Consider the following 21,157-nt stretch of genomic DNA (forward strand, 5'->3'; position numbering starts at 1 on the left):
GAGATCAATTCTGATAGTTTTCATTCACCAAAAAAAGGGGAACAGACCCAGGACAGCGAAGGTTGGAAACATTCCTAAGGTTTTCCTTCGTGAATCATGGACACAGGAACGGATTTAGGAAATACCTTACATTGCTAGCAATCAGTTAATAAAATAATTGGACTTTGGTTACCTAACTTGTCCTCAGTCAGAGGTATCTTTACTGTGAAAATTGAAAATGCTTTAAAAACATCTAAACAAGCCTGAGGGACCCGTGTCACAAGACAACCTATAAAATACTTTTAACAAATATTCCTGGCGCTGCGTGAAATCCCCCCCGGCATGACTGGGGAGCAATTTATCCTGCTCAAGGTCTAGAATAGCAGAGACATAAATGAAGTGTCCAACATCTTCACATTTGCATTGTAAAACCATCCTTCAGCTTCCTTGAAATAAATTTTACTATTTTATTAGTGCAAACAACATGGTAATAAAACTCTAATACGGATCCTTGTAGCAGAGGGATGAGCGAAAATTAACAAAGACCAAACAGTGTCGGCGATTACATTCAATTACCTTTTTGCTTAAGATTTACATTCTCATCTCATAATCTGCACATTTTTTACCCATTTTCTTCACTCACTGGAGACCTAAAGTACACTTACTTAAACCTTCTACGGAATATAAAGCTTCGCCTGTCTGTGAAAATGAGACAAGTGCTGGGAACTTCATTATTTTGCAGAAAAATGTGGCAAAAGTCCAATTCCACGTGCTATCGACAGATCGGGAAAGTATAAGGCTTCTTTCGCCCAGCCGTATAAACGAATCATATACGATCAAAAACGGGATCGGGACGCATGGATGCCTTTCCCAAAAAACTTCTCCCGCTTCATGATTTGATCCGTTTGTGTCACACAGTTCTCACGTAGACGAATGAAGCCCAACAATCAGAGCATGTAAATTGCTCTGAATTGCTGTGAATCCCAAAATCTGGTAAACTGGTATGAGAGACTAAGGAAGTCATGTGATCAACTATGAGGGTTTATTAGCAGACTCACAATTTTACCAAGACCGATTAATTTATCAATTAAAATCCTCTAAAACAGAAGCACTTTGTGCATAACTGATACACTGTGTTATGCCTAGTGCAGGGCATTAGGGGCGGAGCATGACACAGTGATTCTCTCTTCGGTGCTCTTTGAACCATGTCATGCTCCGCCCCCTCAGGCCTGCACCAGGAATAACACCGTGCATCCTGGAGTGTTCCTTTAACCCCTTAATGACCAGCCTATTTTAAACCTTAATGACCAAGCCATTTTTTACGTTACTCCATCGTCGCATTCCAAGAGCTATAAACTTTTTATTTTTGCGTCGACATAGCTGTATAAGGTCTTGTTTTTTGCGGGACAAGTTGTATTTTTTAATACCACCATTTTGGGGGACATATTATTTATTGATTAACTTTTATTAACTTTATTTTGGGGGGGAAAAGAAAGAAACCTGAAATTTCGCCACTCTTTTTCGCGTCTTAAATCAACGCCGTTTACCGTGTGATATAAATAACACAATAACTTTATTCAGCGGGTTGTTACGATTGCAACGATACCAAATTTGTATAGTTTTTGTATGTATTACTACTTTTACACAGTAAAAACGCTTTTTTTTCAAAATTATTTGTTTTTGTGTCTCCATATTTGAAGGCCCGTAACGTTTTTATTTTTTCGCGGATGCAGTTGTATGAGGGCTTTTTTTTTGCGAAACGTCTTGTAGTTTTTATTGGTACCATTTTGGAGTAGATGCGACTTTTTGATCACTTTTTATCAAATTTTTTTTAAGTCAGGATTCACAGAAAACAGCAATTTTTCCATAGTTTTTTATTACATTTTTTACGGCATTTACCGTGCGGGTTAAATAATGTAATAGATTTATAGTCGGGGTCGTTACGGACGCGGCAATACCAAATATGTGTAACTTTTTTACTTTATTTTGGTTTTTTAATAGTAAAGCAGTTTGTAAGGGGAAAAGCTGGGTTTTTCATTTTTTTCACATTTTTTTAAAAATTAACTTTATTCAACTTTTTTTTTTACTAGTCCCACTAGGGGACTTTAATATGCGATTCTCCGATCGCTATTATAATACACTGCAATACTTCTGTATTGCAGTGTATTACTGCCTGTCCGTTTAAAACGGACAGGCATCTGCTAGGTCATGCCTGCGGCATGATCTAGCAGGCATTCGCTCCAGGCAGACATGGAGGCCTTTATTAGCCCCCCGGCTGCCATTGGAGACACAGACACTCGGCGATCGTATCGCCGGGTGTCGGTGGGAGAGAGAGGGAGCTCCCTCCCTCTCTCCAAAACCACTCAGATGCGGTGCACGCTATTGTGCACCGCATCTGAGGGGTTAAACGGGTGAGATCGATACTTATATCGATCTCACTCGGCAGAGCAGGGACGCTCCCAGCCCTCAGCTGCCTCTGGCAGCTGAGAGCAGGGAGATTTGACGCTCCCTGCTCTGTTTACTTTATCCTGATGCAGTGCCGTAAAAAGGCATATGCATCAGAATAAAGCCCATTAGTGGCTGCCGTTAAAAGGCGTATTGGCGGTCACTAACGGGCCTAATATTTTGACTGATAGTTGATCATTACCATGTAATTATTACCTATATTTGGGCTCAGTAACTAATACAATATGAAGCACATTCTAGGTTGTTTGATCCAACATTTACAAAATTGTTAGTATTGTAATTGATTCTAAAATTATCAAAAAGAATATCATATTAATTATAGTTTGTTACGGTTATAAACATTTTTACCATCCTAAAAGTTGGCGTAATATGTTTTTTTCACATTCTGAAGTTTTAGGTTCATTGGCTGGACGTGTTTATCTACAAACCTAACGCCTTCAATTTTGCCCTAGAGAAATCTGAATTTTGGTAATGTAGATCTATTCTGAGCAGCAATGGACTCAAGTCATTGCCCATAAGACTGGGAATCATTCAGCATTACAATTCTCTGACATTTCAACAATTTACATTCTGCCATCAACTTTCTATGTGAACCTTCCAAGCCTCCAAGAACAACTTCTCTAATGTCCTGATATGGTTCACTTATCCCAAATCACTTGTACAACAAGACTTCATTCACACTTGTCCTAGGTACTAGCCTAGGGTGCCTGACTGTTGTTAAAACTTCTCCATAACGTTAGCCATACACGTATGATTGGGATCAGCAGCAATGCCATGACAGATCACTTTTTCTGCAGACACTGGACAGTCGTTGGCCATCAAGAACGATCGTTCACAAAAAAAAAGTTTAAAACGATCTGTCGAAAAGGGTTAAATCGGCCATTTAGAATGACTTTCATCTGTTGTGCATAGCCAACATAGGACTCCTGTATCGAGGAAGACCTGATACAAACATTGTAATCAATACAATCATTCCGGGAATTCACAAATTAGCAAGATAATAACCCCACAGAACTTCATATTAGCACATAAAAGCCTATTAACGTGGCACAAAAACAAACAAAAAGGCCAACAAAAGGCAAAACGTGAACTGATGTTTACAAAAGAATCTTTTTTTTTTTTGTATTTGAGTTTGGTTTGGATTTATCCCCCATGAAAGGATTTCTCTTTGTTTTACATTATATTTAAACAAAAGAAAGTTTGTCATAGTTTTAATATTTCTTGGGTTCTGTCCGAGTTCCACCTTGTTTTGTTTTATTTTGTCTTATGTGCAGCTCCACCCTTGATAAATAAAGTGAGATGACTGGCAAGGGCTGGGAAAGCAAAATATAGCAATCTCAGAATTTGTGGCTGTATTTTCTTTCTACGGGCTGAAATTTGAAGTAAAGGACAAAGAGTATTATTGAATTAGTATAAGTCACTCTCTGACTCACATGGACAAATCGCCTCACAGTCGGGTTTGTGCATAAAAACTGTTCATGCCATGGATGGTGGAAACACAAGGTCAAGAATGGATAAAGGAACAAAGCCTCATTTTCTTTATGAATCTGTTACATAAGTAAACACAATGAAATATATATATAAAAACTGATATAATAAAGGTATAAAGCTATGTGTCTGCCATGGGGCCTGGCACAGGTGCCTCCGCCTTTCCATAAGAAATCACTACTTTGCCAAATGTTGGTAAAAGGGTAATTTTCCTACCATACTATCCCGGCAACGGAAGGGCCTGGTGTCATGAAGCAGCACCCTGGGGGACCTCATTTTGCTCTTGCTATGCCCCCCCTTGTAGAGAATGAACCGTAATTTCAACAGCAATGGAAAAAAAAAAAAAAAAGATTAAAACATAGAGAGGTATCTTTTATTTCAGGATTGTACGTGCTGCGAGTAGTCGACTACGCTATTGCTTCCGGGAAAACGACGGATCCAGTGCACAAAAGAGACCAACGGAAACCACGGGCACCGGCTCCGTCACCATTGAACTCAATGGTGATGGAAACCTCTGGTTTCCGTCGGCGTCAGTTTGTGTCTGCTCAGGGTCCCGTTCTGATGGAAACCTCAGATGGAACGTCAGAACGGGACCCCAACGCAGATGTGAACAGAGCCTTACACTGGTTAAATGTAATTTCAGATGCAACATGAAATCATATAGAATAACATGGCAGTGATCATGTTCTATGTGTGAGCATCGGATTGTGTGTATTTTGTGTATAAATGACATCTCTTAGCAGCTGGTGTGATCACTGCATTAACCTTAACCCTACCTATATTTGCTTAGGACGTTGTGCCCCCCCCCTTCATAAAAATTACTTTATAACATCACACACCCATTTTCTATCCCAACTAATAGGAAAAACAAAAGCATTTCTGTAAAGAGCATTCTTGGCCTTTAAAACCTGAAAATGCTTGGGTGACCCTCCTGAGATACAAGTTACTTATCCATAGTCAAGAGGTTGGAATTGAGATGCCGTTTATAATGCGAGGAAGGGTCATCTACATGGGCAGAGCTTGGATGACTGGTATAAGCCGTTGCCTTTGCCAAGCTCAGACAGTTTTTTAGCTCATTTTTGGCCATTTCATCAAATACGACATGAAAATTCTTGAAACTGCGCTAGACAATTTTTTACCCGCACCCTTCGTAATCCCCATTCCTGCGGCTCCTGGCTGTACTGGGTCCAAACCGCTCCCTGTAGCTGAGCTACACCAAATGCTATTTATTGTGAAGGACATATCACACATGATTAATGGGATATCATATAATAATAATGGTGCACTACTGAATGGTGGACAAGGAAGATTTAGTGACACCATTAAAGCATTAATGCATACAAGGGGTAAAATAACAGAACAGAATAGCATTAGTATAGCTGTACTAAGCTGGATTGTGACAAACACGCCAATACTGCACTTTTCCCAAATGAAATATAAATAAATATGCAAAAAATAATAGATCTAATTGTATTTTATTTTCAGATAAGAGACTACTTCACACCTATAACTCCTCTCTTCTGCACCAATAAGCGCATACAGCAGTTTATCAGGGGACGACACCTTCTTGATTGTTTTAATTCACTTAGTAGAGGAAGACGACATGAAGCTTGTAAGGACATCCAAGGAAATTCACACAAGAGCAGATGCTTGCAGTTTGTACACATACGTCCTCCGGCGAGCACAGACATGACCTCGCATGATCTCCTAATGCCTCACCTTCTCAGTTTCAGTACCATGGCCTAGTCAGTGGTTCAGCGAGACGTCTCCACTACTGGCGGATTTCTCTGCGAGGTGTGCGGATATGCTTACATCAGGTTCTGCAACCTGCATAGGAACAATTTGGCTTCTGGGCAATATTACAACATGAGTGCACCCGAAAAGTGCTGGATAAATCCCTGTTATCTAAGAGCAGAGGACAAGAGAACAATCTCCAGTGACCAGAGATGACAGAATTCCTGCTGCAAAAGTCAGGTGCCCCAAAGTAAAAAACTTCAATGCAATGAAAACCCAACTCAGTCTGTCAATCACAGGGCAGCTTCATTGGGTATCACATGGTCGCTGACAGAACAGCTGCTGAAAGTTATTCAAGTGAACATATTCTACAAGATTAAACCTAGTGGAAACTCTGCACCAAACTGCAGTCACACCGACCCTGATCAAGGAAATGCAGTCCCCTAAGTCAAATCTTTAATATCTTTAAAGTATTTGTGCCTGCAAAACCGACATGTAGGGAAAAAAGTAGTCACTGGTTAGTAAGCTTCCCTGTGGCTCTAAGGGCTCATGCACACGAATGTAAATCTGTCACACGGACTCATGTATTTCAATGGGGCCGTTCACACGACCGTTGTATCAACGGAGCGTGTATAGAGTCAGTTGAAAAATTGGACATATCCTATTTTACTGTGTGTCACGCATCCCTCTATAGACTGTAGCGGATCCGGGACAACGCGTCCCACACGGGTCCACCTCGGACGTGGAAAATGGAAATTTTTCACATCCGAGGTGGACTACGGTCATGTGAATGTAGACTAAGGGGCAAAATGCTCGAATTCTGACGCCTTACCTCTTTACAGTCTCTAGTTTGTTAATCATAGAAATAAATACAGCGGTTATTGGTTTTTAAAGGTTGAACTTTTCCCAAATCTTAAAAGAATTACAAATGAAACAAAGATGTGGGAAAGTGGAACTACAGTCTAAGGCCTCATGCACACAACCGTAACGGTGTGTACGGTCCGTGATTATGGCACAGACGGGCCGCGGAGTGTCAGCCGCAATCACGGACCGTGCACACACAAGATGTGCATTGGCTTCAATGAGCCCGGACCGCAATTGCGTCCATAAAATGACATGTCCTATTTTTTTTGTGGTTCCGGGCAATGCACGCACCATGGAAACCACGGTCGTGTGCATTGGCCCATAGAATCGAATGTGTTCTATACTATCCACAATGGCAGATAGGATGCGGCCGCAAATTCCCGGTCGTGTGCACGAGGACTTATCAGGGGTTGTCAGGCAACACATTCCTAGCAACCAGATAACTATCTATTACTACCCTGGGATGTTGCGTCGGGCCAGAAATTTCCCCTGTCGTGACCGACCACTTAACTCATGGACAGACAAGGTCCACGAGAGCGAAAACCATTCTTATACAGCAGTTCCTTGGCTTATACTAGAGGGTCCCTCTATGATGTCCATAGGACCTAATAGGGAAAAGTCCTTGTCTCAATATTTAATATAGTCAAACTGTATAAATGTAACATGTAGGGTGTATAGCGGCATCTAAACAACACAGAATGCCCTTTAAGGGGCTTACAATCCTATTCACACTACTGTTTGATCATTTCGAACTGTAAATTGGAGGAAGAAGCCCGGTTTTCCTTACAGTTTGCACATTTCTAGAACAGTTTTCGACCATAGGCTTAAATTACTGTTAGTTTAAGATTCTGCTAACATGGCTGAATTCAGAGATATTGCAGCCCTATAATGAGTGCATTATCTGGAAGATGACGCACATTAAAATATAATCATTGTATTATCCGAGTCATTTGTGCTTGGGCTGTTACCAATTCCTCCTTATTTTATTGTTGGTTCTAAACTTTACTGCTCGAGTCGACAAGACATCCACCAACCCGTGAAACCAGAGCCTGAGCCCCAAGTTACATAAATGCCATTTCTTAGCACCAAATTTTACTAAAAGTCATGCAAGCTGATCTAGAGGATAACGTCTTCCCCAGGCCTGTGATCTGCGGATGTAATCTTAGCTTCCCATGGATGTAACTGGAGCTGGACCCTGAGCCCTGACTATCTTATATAAACGTGGTCTCTTAGCACCTAATCTTAGGAAAAGTCAGCCAAGCCGCTGCATGGTGCCTCGTCGGGTTCTTGATTACAATTGGTTTAAGGGGAACTTCTCAAGGAATTGTAAAATCCTTATAAAACTGGGAACTCTGTAGACTGAGAATGCAAGAAGTTGACATAGTGGCACTAAACCTAAAAACGTTACCGTCATTTATTGTGCAATTCTGTGTTCCCTGTTATCAGCCATTTGATGCCGGGGATCGACAGGAAACCCATAGAAATCCTGCCCTGATGATCACTGATCTCCAAAAAAACGATAACATTCGGACTTGTGAATTATACAAGCACCTCACCTCATAAGGCTGGGTTCACACGACCTATTTTCAGGCGTAAACCAGGCGTATTATGCCTCGTTTTACGCCTGAAAATAGGGCTACAATACGTCGGCAAACATCTGCCCATTCATTTGAATGGGTTTGCCGACGTATTGTGCAGACGACCTGTCATTTACGCGTCGTCGTTTGACAGCTGTCAAACGACGACGCGTAAATTGACTGCCTCGGCAAAGAAGTGCAGGGCACTTCTTTGCAACGTAATTTGAGCCGTTCTTCATTGAACTCAATGAAGAGCAGCTCAAGATTTACGAGCGTCACAGACGCCTCGCATAATACGAGGAGGAGCTTTTACGGCTGAAACGAGGCAGCTGTTTTCTCCTGAAAACAGTCTGTCATTTCAGCCGTAAAAGCCTCTCATCGTGTGCACATACCCTAATGCTGCACTTTAATAAGCTGGGGAGTTTAGTGGCCCTTTAAGCAGGTAGGCTGGAAATGTATGGAGCAGCATCTTACAAGACTTTCTACTTTTTAGATTGTCAGCTCCTAAGGGCAGCGTTTAATATTGCCGGGGCTTTTTTTTTAGATTTGCTTGTTACTCTGAGCTTGTACTAGACATTTTCCCCCTCTGTATTGAACTATATTGGAAAGTGCCATATTAAGAAACGGCGATATATAAATCATCAATAATAAGACTAAGAATACGACTTGGTGCAAGTTTTGCTTTTGTGGAAGGAAAAGGAAACGAGTGTTTTTGAAGAGAATTATGTGAAATCAATGTTAATCCAGCCGACTGTTAGTAAAAAAGGCAAAGACCTTTTGCGGTTTGGCTGTGATAGTGTGTTGTACCAAGTAAATCTTCAATTATGTTCCTGAATATACCTGCAGACAACCGGAAATGTGGAATAATCTCAATAATGCCAATGAAAACCAATAATCTATAGGCTGATAGGAAGACGAGCTGTATGTAAATGGACATATTCTTCTCAGCTCATTGGCCACAATGAATCACCTGACCCATTCTATGGCACCTTGGAGTTATGGACCCAGTTAGGTGACCGTTCCCAGCCAAGAGGGATGTGCATTTAATAATGAGCAAGAAAACAATTCCTATAAATAATGGTTATGTCCAGACATTGTGCATATACTGCCTAAGCTTCCAAACAGCTTCAGATTAACATTGACCTTCTGTCTTATTAGTGACTACTCTGTCCGACCTCTTATGCTTTAGACTGAATCTCTGCTTTTTCAGCTTTGCTGCTGTGTATAAGCACCAGCCCACCACAGGCTCAGTAGAAAGTCAGTGCATGAAAGCCGATGATCATTACAGCGAGAACAGAACGATCATAAACGAAACCCACAAAGAAAAGACGACGATAACCATCACACATAGAGAATGAAGACTATTGCTAGACTGTGACTAGGCTCGAATGTGAATAGCAACTTCAATTCTCCTTATGGGGAAAAAAAATGTACTGAACCTTTTCCATAGACCTTCTGACAGACCGTAAACTATAGAATACCTTAAAATAGTATCTCGAAACACGGCAGTTGCATTATAAAGTAGACAAATTGATACATTTACAAGTGCGCAGACTGAAAAAGTACTAAATATTTAAAGTAGAAAAATGATATACCTGAATACTTAAGAGATTTGTTTATAAGAGTCTAAGAAAGAAAAAAAAAAACTTGGACATGACAAAGGCACGTTGAAGCCAGATGTGAGCGGACGCATCTCCCGCCACTGTTTAAATATCTTCCTGTCCTTTATTTTTATCCAAAAAGGGAAGGGGAAAAAGTGTCATTCTAATTAGATAAATCCTTTAAGCGCGTGGCCTGCAGTTCGTCATGGAAATTAACCTCCCTGAAGATCACACTAACTGAAATAAGAAACTCAGTGTTTTGGCATACTGCAGTGAAATTAGAGACCCAGGACAGCGTTTAATACACTTTCATAAACTTACAACATTTCATCTTTCTGAAGCCCTGAGTGCACGTCCCTTCGGAGACTCCCCAATCCAGCGCTACTGACTGCAGCCCCCAACTCTGACGGGGAAGACATGATGCACTTTAACCAGCTGCATCAGGAAACGTAAAATATTTTTTGAGTAAAAGCATCTGCTCGGACAATCTATGAAATGGCTCTCTCATGAATATTGCCATGAAATTAGTGCCGTGTGACGCGCTTCCCTGAAGAGGGGCCTACACGATCCCCATCCACTTGTGATAATTTCATTAAGAAAACTAGAAGCTACATTAAATGTACAATGCAAATGTCTAGATGACGGCTCTGCCTCCTGAAATTACCCAAAATGACTGAGCGGGACAGGGGTCAAGTGTTCTCTACAAAACCGAGGATATTAACGGTACAAAATATACAAATCGCTTTTAACGGAGAATGAAGCCATCTATGGTTTCTGAGCAGATAGGGAAAGTACAACTTCACTCCAAAAATAATCCAAAAAAGGGTCCTATCTAATACAAAAGTGTCCTCAAACCTTCATGTCAATCCCACTGTATGAAAGTCACTGATTTTTCTTATACCTCATAAATGGGAAATACGTGGGGTGTAGGATCTTTCAATCGATCACAATATTTAATGGTCAATAAAAACATTCACTGTGAGACGCAATGACGAGGTTTCTGGGTAATAAATGGCTGTATGTGGATATGTATTTACAAGGTGAACTCTTAACAAAAAGACGTATAGCACCGAAACCAATACTGGGGGTGGGGGGATAATATAAGGCTCTGTTCACATTTGAATTTTATGCATTCTAGGGTTCCAGTATTTTTGCTGGTGAGAATAGCACAGTCTGCAGCACTATTCTTGCCATAAAAAATCCCGGTACATCAATGGACCCAAATATAAGTCAATGGGATCCGAATTACTCCAAAATCGAATTTGGCATAGCCGTCATGAATCTGTTATGAACAGAAGCCATAGTGCTAGTGCAGGGATGCACAACCTGTGGCCCTCAAGGACTTTTTATGCGGACCTCACCCACCTCCATATTGCGGGACACCCCTCTGTTTAGTACTCTGGAGGGGAAGAGATGAAATGGAGGTGGCTGCACATGAATGCGGCTATCTCCATTGTAGTTTATTGGAGTAGCTCCCATTAACTTGAGTGGAGATAGCGGTGCTTAAGCATGGCCCACTTAACTCTTCCTCTCTAGAGTGCCGAATGGGGGATCAGGGGATACCCATAATGGAAGTCCCAGAAGTGGGACCCTCATCTATCAGACATTTATGGTTAATACTGTCGATGTGTTTCAGATGAAAATACCCCTTTAAGTGGCATTGCGGCCCTTGGGCAATTCTGACAAAGTGTCCCTCTGATCATATGATGTTAGAAATCTCCCTTCATTCCTTATAAGATCTGCCGGAGGGACGGATTTATGGGGACGAACAAACGCATTAACAATCATTCATCCTCTTACATTAACGATCGTTCATCCTCATACACTAACGATCGTTGCTCTCGGTCAATGGACGTGCTGTATCGACAATCAGCGCTCATTTTTGCCGGCCAGTATTGGGTGGTGTAAAAGCATCTTTAGGATCTATTCTAATTGGCATATAGTTGCAGACTTGAAAAAAAGTCCAAGTAGTTCAACCTATGTTAGCAGGTCTTCTCACCCACCAATATAGTATATGCACTTAATTAGCAGCCTGAACTTCAGTTTAATTCACTTTTTGGCATCTCTATAGTTTTTTAAGAATTCTATAGAGCATATAATTTACCTGCAGATGACTGACAATCCTGGGTAGACTACTGCAACAAAAAACCTTGGTGAAGACAAACTTTGTTCATCCGGCACACGGGGCCCCTCTTTTGTTTTATGAAAGAAATAGAAGCTGAAAGAGCTACAAAGCAAGTTTAAAGAAAGTGAAGATTATTAGTTCAAAGGGAAACTCGTTGAAGGGATCTGATATAAAGCACATTTGGGGGAACCAAGATTTTGGAACTGAGCTGCAAGAGCCAGCGTACGAGCGGCACAGTGAGAGAACAGAGACGTGAGCAGGTATTACACTGTACGGGAATTTGTCCCAGGAATTATTAACTGAATAGGCGGGGGGCCCTGTGGTATAGCGGGCTTTGGGCAAAAATTTAAAAGGAGGATCCCTCCCCCCTCCCCGAAATATCAGGCAAGTACAGCAGAGTATCACTCAGGTCTACAGTCTCCTTCCCAGTGAGGATAAAGGGTTTCGACAAGAGACTAGCGTAACCATCTCATTTTTCTAATGAAACCGTTAAGTGCTTTCTCCTTCCTCAAAGAAATCTTCCACCCCTTTGATCGACATTCATATATTCCTAGGGAAAAGAGAACTCGAGCCTCTTTCGTGGTCCTTCTTGTTCACCAAGCCTGTTTTTTAGGGCCACTGTTATTTCCTTTTCTCTGCCTTCTTTCCTATTTGTCCTTAAGACTCCTCTCACCTTGAGGAGTGTTAGGATTACCCGGCATTTATACTCAATGCTCCTCTTTATTCCTTAAGACTTATTAAGAATGATAATGAGCTCCAAAGGACCGTCACGTCGCGCTCCTTCTCTCTCTCTCTGTCGCTCTCTTCTCTACGTGCCTATTCTGTCAAAGGCACACAGGACAAATCAGACCAGAAAAAAAAAAAAAACTGACAATATGGATCAAGGACACTTGAGGATTTATATTCTATAATTCCACCCTTTCTTTTGTTTTTATTATTCCTCTTCAAATTTCTCATCCCCCTCCCGGACTTTGACCGGGGACGCGAGGAGGCAGCCTGCCTAGAAAACCTCGTTAATGGGAAGCCCTTAAACGGCTGATTAATTTTAGCAAAATTTACGATGTTCTCTCTCTCTCTCTTATTCTTGCTTTCATTTAAGCTGCAGTATTCTGTCAAAGAGGGTTAACCTGGCTGCTAGGCTGTCTTACCTAGCTCACCGCAGGACCCCCTCTATGAAAGTGGAAATGTATAGGTAAAATATTGAGGTATAAAAGAAAACCAGTATTTTTATGCAAAGTAACGTTGTTTTAAACATAAGACAATCAGATGCATAAAATACAAAAACTTGAAGTTCAGATAACAATTAAAAAACACAATGCCATAAAGGCCTGTACTATAAAGACATTTTACAAAACAGGAGGCATTAAAAAAAATAATCTACCCAGCAAAATAAAAATGCAGAAAATTATAACAAGGCAAAGCTTAGTGATCACGTCATGATATACGCATTTTCTAAACACCAGCTTATCGACTGCAAGTTTCCCTCAATGGATATTAACATGCGTGTTAACCGACTGCTTCTATTGAACAGGACGGACAAGCGTCAATTTAAAGAGCACAGGTTCTGTAGACACATAAGACAGCAGCGCTGGAGCGCTAACTAGCACTGAGAAACAATATAGCCCAAGCAGCAAAAGGCTCAATCACAAGCAATGCTGGATTCTGCACTTGACCGTTTCAGATGACAGCGATTTTCCTCACTTTTTATAATTGCTGCTCGTGGCCATCACTGTTTATAACACCCGTCTGTAATTAATTGAACACACAATTGCATTGAATGGGAGGAGGAGAGGGGGGGGGTTGATCTGAGTGACAATCGGGACAGCAAGGAACAAGTGCATTCTTTTAAAGCAGCCCAACCCATAGTTTGTATGTTTCATACACTGACCACAAAATTCCTCACACGAGGAGACCAATAGGTGAGAGATGGGGAAAACCACTTTGGTTAGCAGATCTCTGTAAATAAAAGGAATACTAACACAAATTGCTAATCCCACTAAATCGTCCATATGGATAGCTGGTTTAGCTAGATAAAAGATTAAGGGTTTTAATAAGGAAGCGGCTGCTAGCGAAGTCATTGAACATACAGGGCAGAAGAAGTCATTGAGACAAACCTTTCAAAAAGTTTTTATCCATATTCCCCCAACGTCCTCTGGAAATAACCCCGAGTTTATACAGAAGTGGGCGCTGTAATGTTACGTAGGACGGTTTACGCCTACACTGCTGACTGTACTCTCGCCCCCTGTCTGGTAAATATTACAATTAAAAGCTGCTAAAATGAACATGGCTGTGAGAAGAAGAAGGAGAAGAAGAAGGAGAAGAAGAAGGAGAAGAAGAAGGAGAAGAAGGAGAAGAAGAAGGAGGAGAAGAAGAAGAAGGAGAAGAAGAAGGAGAAGAAGAAGAAGAAGAAGGAGAAGAAGAAGAAGGAGAAGAAGAAGAAGGAGAAGAAGAAGGAGAAGAAGAAGAAGAAGAAGGAGAAGAAGAAGAAGGAGAAGAAGAAGAAGAAGAAGAAGAAGGAGAAGAAGAAGAAGGAGAAGAAGAAGAAGAAGGAGAAGAAGAAGGAGAAGAAGAAGAAGGAGAAGAAGAAGGAGAAGAAGGAGAAGATGATGATGATGATGATGATGAATTCTCGATGTTCTAAGTTCCATGGGGAGGACTGTAAATTCCTTCAGGATGCTGCCGCCTCAATTCTGTTCAACAACTGAACACTTTTGCTTACAAAGATTTCCTACACCACAAAGCAAATTGCTAACAGTGTAAGGATGACAACCTCGTCTGTCTGGAAGCGGACACTACAGCTTTTAAAATAAAAAAAATTAAAATAAGCCGTCGACTTTGCCACTAAAGTATTGTCTCGTTCTAACTAATTTTCTTGTGTCACCGTTATAAAATAAAAAAACGAAGGGGGGAGATATGACTTTCCCTGAATGATCTGTTTAACCTAAGCCAGAGAGGAAAAAAAAAAGAAGTCATTAATTACTTATGTGAGCTATTCCTTCACAAAGACAATAAACCTGCCTGGTCGCCATGGATATGACATATTTGCTCTGAAAACAACACAATAATTAGCAAAGGGGAGAGATCCGAGGAGAATATGCAAACTCCTGAGTTTAAAGCTGTACAGTCTGTTTGTTTTTTTTCTAACTTGTCACAGTCTTTTCTACATCGGAACCAAATCACCAAACAAACAAAAACAAAATGCATCATAAAAAGGAAAAAGACACACAAATAACACACACGGCAACATCTACATGGTAACAAAGTCCTCATAAAGCAAAGGGAAAAAAGAAAGAAAAGCAATAGACTTCAGAAAGGATCAGGGCTGGATGTGAAAGGGATTTTGTTCCTGGTTATGGTTAAGGCCACATCTAATTACACATTTACAGATCGACTGATTTATGTTTTATTGGAGGAAAAAAATAATAATACGATCTGCAGTAGCTCAGACTTACAACGGCGTCTCGTAATGAAGTTTACAACAATGCACAGGACCCTTTATTGTACTAAACTTCATATCTTCAGTCATTTTAAGAGACGTCAATAGCGAATAAAAGATGCACGTGTACACACACACACACACACACACACAGGTACACGATCTAGACACACAGGTACACAAACACTTCACAACTCAGATACACACACCACATATAGACACACAGGTACACAAACACTTCACAACTCAGACACACACACACATAGTCACACAGCACACTGAGAAACACAACACATGCACACTCACACAAAAACACACCACATAGTAATATACGCACACTAACACACCACATATAGAAACAGGTACAGAAACACAGACACACACACAAGCACCTAGTCACACAGCACACTGGGATACACAACAGACACATACACAACACATGCACACTCACACCACATAGTAACACACGCGCACTAACACGCCGCATAAAGACAAATATGCCATATAGAAACCACACAAATACACACCATATAGACACACATACACTCCAAAACACATACATCTACACAACACACAAACACTCCAAAGATACACAACGCCTAGACAGATACACAACGCAGACATACACAAACACTCCAAATGTATGCAACACAGATACACACATACACCTACACAACACACAGACACATATGAACACTCCCTTAAACACTCTAAAGACACACAACACAGATACAAACACCTCCCATTCATACGCACACATTTACACAAGCCTGATCAAGTTCATTATTGTTTGTTGATTCACTATAAACTTGGATTATACCAGAATAAAATAACCAGATCTGAACGTTCGCAGCACAGACCGGGGGCTGCTTTGAAGTTGTTTATACATCACAAGGATTAAGTATAAAACAACATTATAGTTGAGTAGCTTTGTTTTTATTGCTAAAAATTCCTCATTTAGGTCAAAACGAGCAGATTGTAGAAACCTCATTCATAAGAAAAAAAAAATTATGTTTTTAAGTTCACTTCTTTTAAAACAATAGTTCTTCGCCAAAGTCTTTGATCTTGAAAGGTTTTTGAGATTTTCAGCTGGGGGAGAGAAAAATGATCTATTTTGAATAATGATGCAACTTGAGGATCAAAGCCATGACTTTGTGTTAGCCATAATAAGCTCGGCTTGGCACAGAGCAGCAAGTGCAACCTCCCTTCCATAAAACAAAATATATTGTAGACTTAAACAACCTCAGGAAAGTTCACAGCTACTGTCTGCAAACATCAAACTGTCCCTTTAAAATGTCCTGGTGTTACACAGAGTGTGATTTCTGAAAGAGATCCGTTGACATCTCTATGGAAACCAGCAACAGATTATCATCAACAGAATAAATAACTAGTCTAATAAATTAAACAGGAGAAGGGACAAGATCGCAGAAACTTGATTACTCGAGGTTCAACAATATTTCCCATAAAGTCGCTTCTTCAGCTGACATTGGAAAGACGGCAGCAGCGGAGACAGCGTTAGCGCTTCCCCATAAGAGCAGCACATGGATTAGACAGCAGCATTAAATATTAGCATCAAATAATAAGTGAATGTAAAGTGACCAGAGATGGGTAGTCCATGGCCTCAAATGAATTCTTGCACCTATATTGATTATATTGAGATAGATAGATAGATAGATATTAGATAGATAGATAGATAGATAGATAGATAGAGTCATCTAGACTACAGCACAGCATACACAGTCCACCATATACACAAAGCATTATAAAATTCAACTTTGTTAAAGTGTCAGTAAAGAATCAGATAACTTATCAAACTGCAAAATAAAAAATCATCAACCAAGGACTTGCCCCCCCCCCCCTCGAATTTGATTTGGTTCCAGAAACCCTTTGTGGGAATCTCTAGGGGGTCACAGCTTACCCCAGTCAGGTCATACATGTTATATAGGAGATATAGGCACAGGTAGTATAAAAAACTCAATCATTTAGTAAACCCTCTCTGCCCCTGCTGTAGGGAGTAGGGGGTACATGAGTTGTGTACTTACTCGCTGGGGTCCTGTCCTCTGTGCTCAGGGGCCCCCAGGCAGCAGCCGGTAACTAGGGGTAAACTTTCCTCCTCTCATCAGATGTCACTGAACTTCACACAACTTCCAGCCCTTTTTTTTCCAGAAACACAAAAAAAAGAAAAAAAAAGAAAAAACAGGAATCCACCTGGTTCCAAAATCTTTTTTTTTTTTTAATAAGTGAACGCCCCAAAGAGTCTCTTCTGTCCGTGCAGAGGGTGAGTGACAGTTCGGGCACCTGTTCCCTGTCCCGGGCTCAAAAATAGGAGTGTGACATTGACCAAAAATGCACGGTTACAATCACCCCCCTGCACACACAGACTCTACACACACCCCCTGGGCGAGCCGCCCTCCTCCACCTCCCTGCCCAGGCAGCGTTATCATTACTGGGAGAGCGGTGCGAGCTGCACCCATAGCAACCCCTCTGCGGGTGTCACTTTGCCCGCAGTCCCTGTATTCCCGGCCGGGCACTGCTTCCCGTAAATCCCACGTCCAGGGGAGTTGTGCCGCCGCAGAACCACTTGAGAGGTGCAGCTGTCAATCACTTCTCTGGCAGCCCGGAGAGAAGTACACGGAGTGATTGACAGCTGCGCCTCCCTGGTGCCGGCTGGCAGCTCCCGGTGCCCACTGTGTATCCCGGGGAACTTTAAACACTTTCTAAAGTCCTCCCCTTCAGAGTATCGAGTCCCCCTGGACGAGTCGTGCTAATCTCATCAGTGCCCTATGAGCCCCACGGCCGGGCACCCACTGGACATGGCACCTGTGCAAGAAGTCTGCTAGCAGCTGTTATCCCGTGCAGCACTCACTCCCCAAAGCTGCCGGAGCTGCGCTCCTTTCCCAGTGTTTTACACATAACCCCAAAGTCAATGCCACCCCCACACACAGGCTGCACCCCTCCACAGCCAGTGTCCCCTAAGGGTCAACTTCTGCCCGGCACCCCCACCCCCCTCCAGGCAGCACACCTCCTCTGCCCTGAGTGTCTCCCCCGGAACGGTAGGCTGGCAGCTGCCAGGGCAGCCCCGGAGCGCCGGGAAGTCTCTTACCTGCACTTGTGCGGCTTTGGGTGACTTTCCAAGTAAAGGAAAATGTGTGTTTCGGACGTCGGCTCCGCGCATGCGCCATCTAACTTGCCTGATCCTGGGGTTTTATTATTGAATTTTCCTATTTCTAAGCAGGCGGCCGGGGGCGGAGCACGAAACCCGGACTGGAGCCAGGCAGATGGGGATCGGGAATGGCTGCAAAACCCGGAGAGGCTTCCTGTGACCTCTAGTGGCGGCAGCCTGGCACACTTCTGCCTGCGATCGGTTCTCACTGTGGGCACGGGGGACGCTCCAGTGACGGGACACGCAACTTGTGCGGAGCTGTGCAGCAGCGTCACTGACACTACAGAGCCTGTACAACACCTGGTGAGGGACCACAAGTCCCAGCATACACTCACAACTACAAGCTATGGGCTTCTGCTCCACTAGGTTACTGCGGTCTGTACCTTGTTCACACAGCATCACCCCCTGCTACACGGATGATGATGATGATGGGTTCAGTTTCTATTGCACGGTCCTTCTGATCCTGGGCACATGAAGGGTCACTGACCTTACATTGACACCCAGTATTTTTATTACTGTCAGATATCAGAAACTTTGTACGTACTCTGTCAAATTTAAAGAAACAGATCCATAAATGCAGCCTCTCACCCATATAGAATTTAAACGGATGCCAACATTTGGCACCTGGAACATGTGGCATCGGTTTACATTAAAAATCTATTCCACAATGCACCCGTCCAGTCTGAATACATTCTTTACATATAAAAAAAAAAAGGTGCCAAAAACCAGTATGGAGTAAAGCAGCGGCTCCAGCCGGCAGCTCTCCAGTGGTGGTCACAGCTTAGACACGACTTTGTCCAGTGTATGTGTAATGAGACCGGGATTATTTATTTTGGTGGGGGAAAAATGAGATCGGAGAGTGGGATAAAATATAGACCCTACAGGTGCTTTTTGTCACTCTTTACTAATGTGTTTTTTTGTGGTAGCGAGACCCCCAGACACTGCTGTACGGCATCCACTACATTGGTTCACAAAAATACAGAAGAAACCCAAATATACACAATCTCATAAAAGTCCAGCTATTGGGGGTCCAGCATAGATAAAGTGTGTGACTTTCTCCCCCTTTTCAATGCAGAGGGCACCATTCATGTGCGATCAACTTCACTGAAACAAATGGGAGCCACATTCACCCCCCCCCCCCCCCCCATCAGTAGTGACCATCCCTGCATTGAAAATGAGGAGCAGTAGCCCCCTATTCATGTAGGTGTCAGGGGTCCCAACTGTGGACATGCCGTAGATGTCTAAAATGGGAATATCCCTTTAACAACAGTCTGTGGTCTAGATCATCCACTATCTGCATACTGGTAGTAATGGACGTCTATGATCCCATTGCAGTCTTGTGCACTTCCCAACTGTGCTGCCGTATTTTTTTTTAATATATCACCCGCCAGGATCTTCCCCAACCACTGGGTCCTGGTTGCACCAAGTCTCCTCATTTTCTGAGACTGTGCCAGGGAGTAGTGCTAGGAATAGGCAATAAGAAATTTCATGACAATAATGATATAGCAATATCTAGCCCAATTTAAAAAGAAAAACCACTACAAAATGATAAAAGAAAGCACAGGTTTAAGGACCGCTAAACGTATGAATCAATTACGCACTTTAATATAAATGTTAACAGGGAACGGATACGTCACCAGCTCAATGTGGCTGCTCCCAGGTACCAATACATCACAATCACCTGCACAGTAAATATAGGTGAGATAGACTAAAGGTTTGGTGGGCCAGACACACTAGTTCACCTTAACGGAGTCAGTGCCCCCTTATTAGCACTGTCAGACATTCTGTCCCCTTAACAGAGCCATGCATTTCCTGACTTGAGCGAGCTTCAGCGCCGTCCTGCAGACTGCACCCAACAAGTGGCAAGTGGTCAATTGGTGGCTGCTCACATGTAACAAGAGGAAGTATTCCTTGTAGTAGTGATCTGTACAGATTGCTTTTACAAACTTAGGGTACATGGGCTGCATGGTTTTGGAAGGGCTCTGGCGCGGACTGCATGGTTCTGGAAGAAGAGCACCGGCACGGGCTGCCTAGTTCTGGAAACAGGACTCTGGCGTGGACTGCATGGTTCTGAAAGAAGGGCACAGGCTGCATTGCATGGTTCTGTAAGGGCACTGGCTGCTTTGTTCTGGAAGCAGGGCTTTGGCGCGGACTGCATGGTTCTGGAAGGAGGGCACAGTCTGCATTGCATGGTTCTGGAATAAGAGCACTGGCTCGGGCTGCCTAGTTCTGGAAGCAGGGATCTGGCTCTGCTCAGTACCCTTGCACTAGACCCACATCCTTTTCTGGGAACTAGTAGAGGGGTCAAATTGCCAAAAAACCGGAATATTTCTAATAGTTCAACAATCTATTATGTATCCGCAATACTAGTATACGGCTCAACCGTATTCATTGCTAGACCACCCCCATCACCCAGTTTAAAAGGATAAAGTGGGTTTGTGGGGGAGGGCAGGCTCTTCACTGACCACTTCCTCCTCCTGCTGGGCAGTGTATTCTGTCCCACTGCCTGCAAAGTATATAAAAGGTTCCCGCAGGCGTTATCAGGAAACTTGATTTTTACGCAAATCATCAAAATACTCTGAAAAGTAGCATTAAACTGGAGTTAAAGTCTTTTTGTTTTTTTCTTCCCCCATATAGAGAGAAGTATGTAACAGCACCACCTAGGCTGACAAAACCATGAAAAATGGTAGGTTATTCTTGTACAGGACAAATATTAACCGAGGA

General features: G+C 42.4%; 1 protein-coding gene across 2 annotated transcripts in view; it reads right to left on the reverse strand.

The window, feature by feature from the left end:
* The window catches only part of CASZ1 (castor zinc finger 1), a 200,750-nt gene extending 182,313 nt beyond the window's left edge, over nt 1-18,437 (reverse strand). The window contains exons 1-2 of one of the 2 annotated variants that reach the window (XM_075839342.1): nt 18,374-18,437; nt 17,313-17,423 (exon numbers count right to left, since the gene is read on the reverse strand). The gene's annotated coding sequence lies outside the window, so the exon portion shown is untranslated. Of the gene's footprint in view, nt 1-17,312; nt 17,436-18,373 lie in introns of those variants that run through there. The other variant, XM_075839343.1, reaches the window with a different exon arrangement.
* Nucleotides 18,438-21,157: the final 2,720 nt, after the last annotated feature.

This window comes from Rhinoderma darwinii, chromosome 10, assembly GCF_050947455.1.
Source record: "Rhinoderma darwinii isolate aRhiDar2 chromosome 10, aRhiDar2.hap1, whole genome shotgun sequence".
Taxonomy (NCBI): domain Eukaryota; kingdom Metazoa; phylum Chordata; class Amphibia; order Anura; family Rhinodermatidae; genus Rhinoderma; species Rhinoderma darwinii.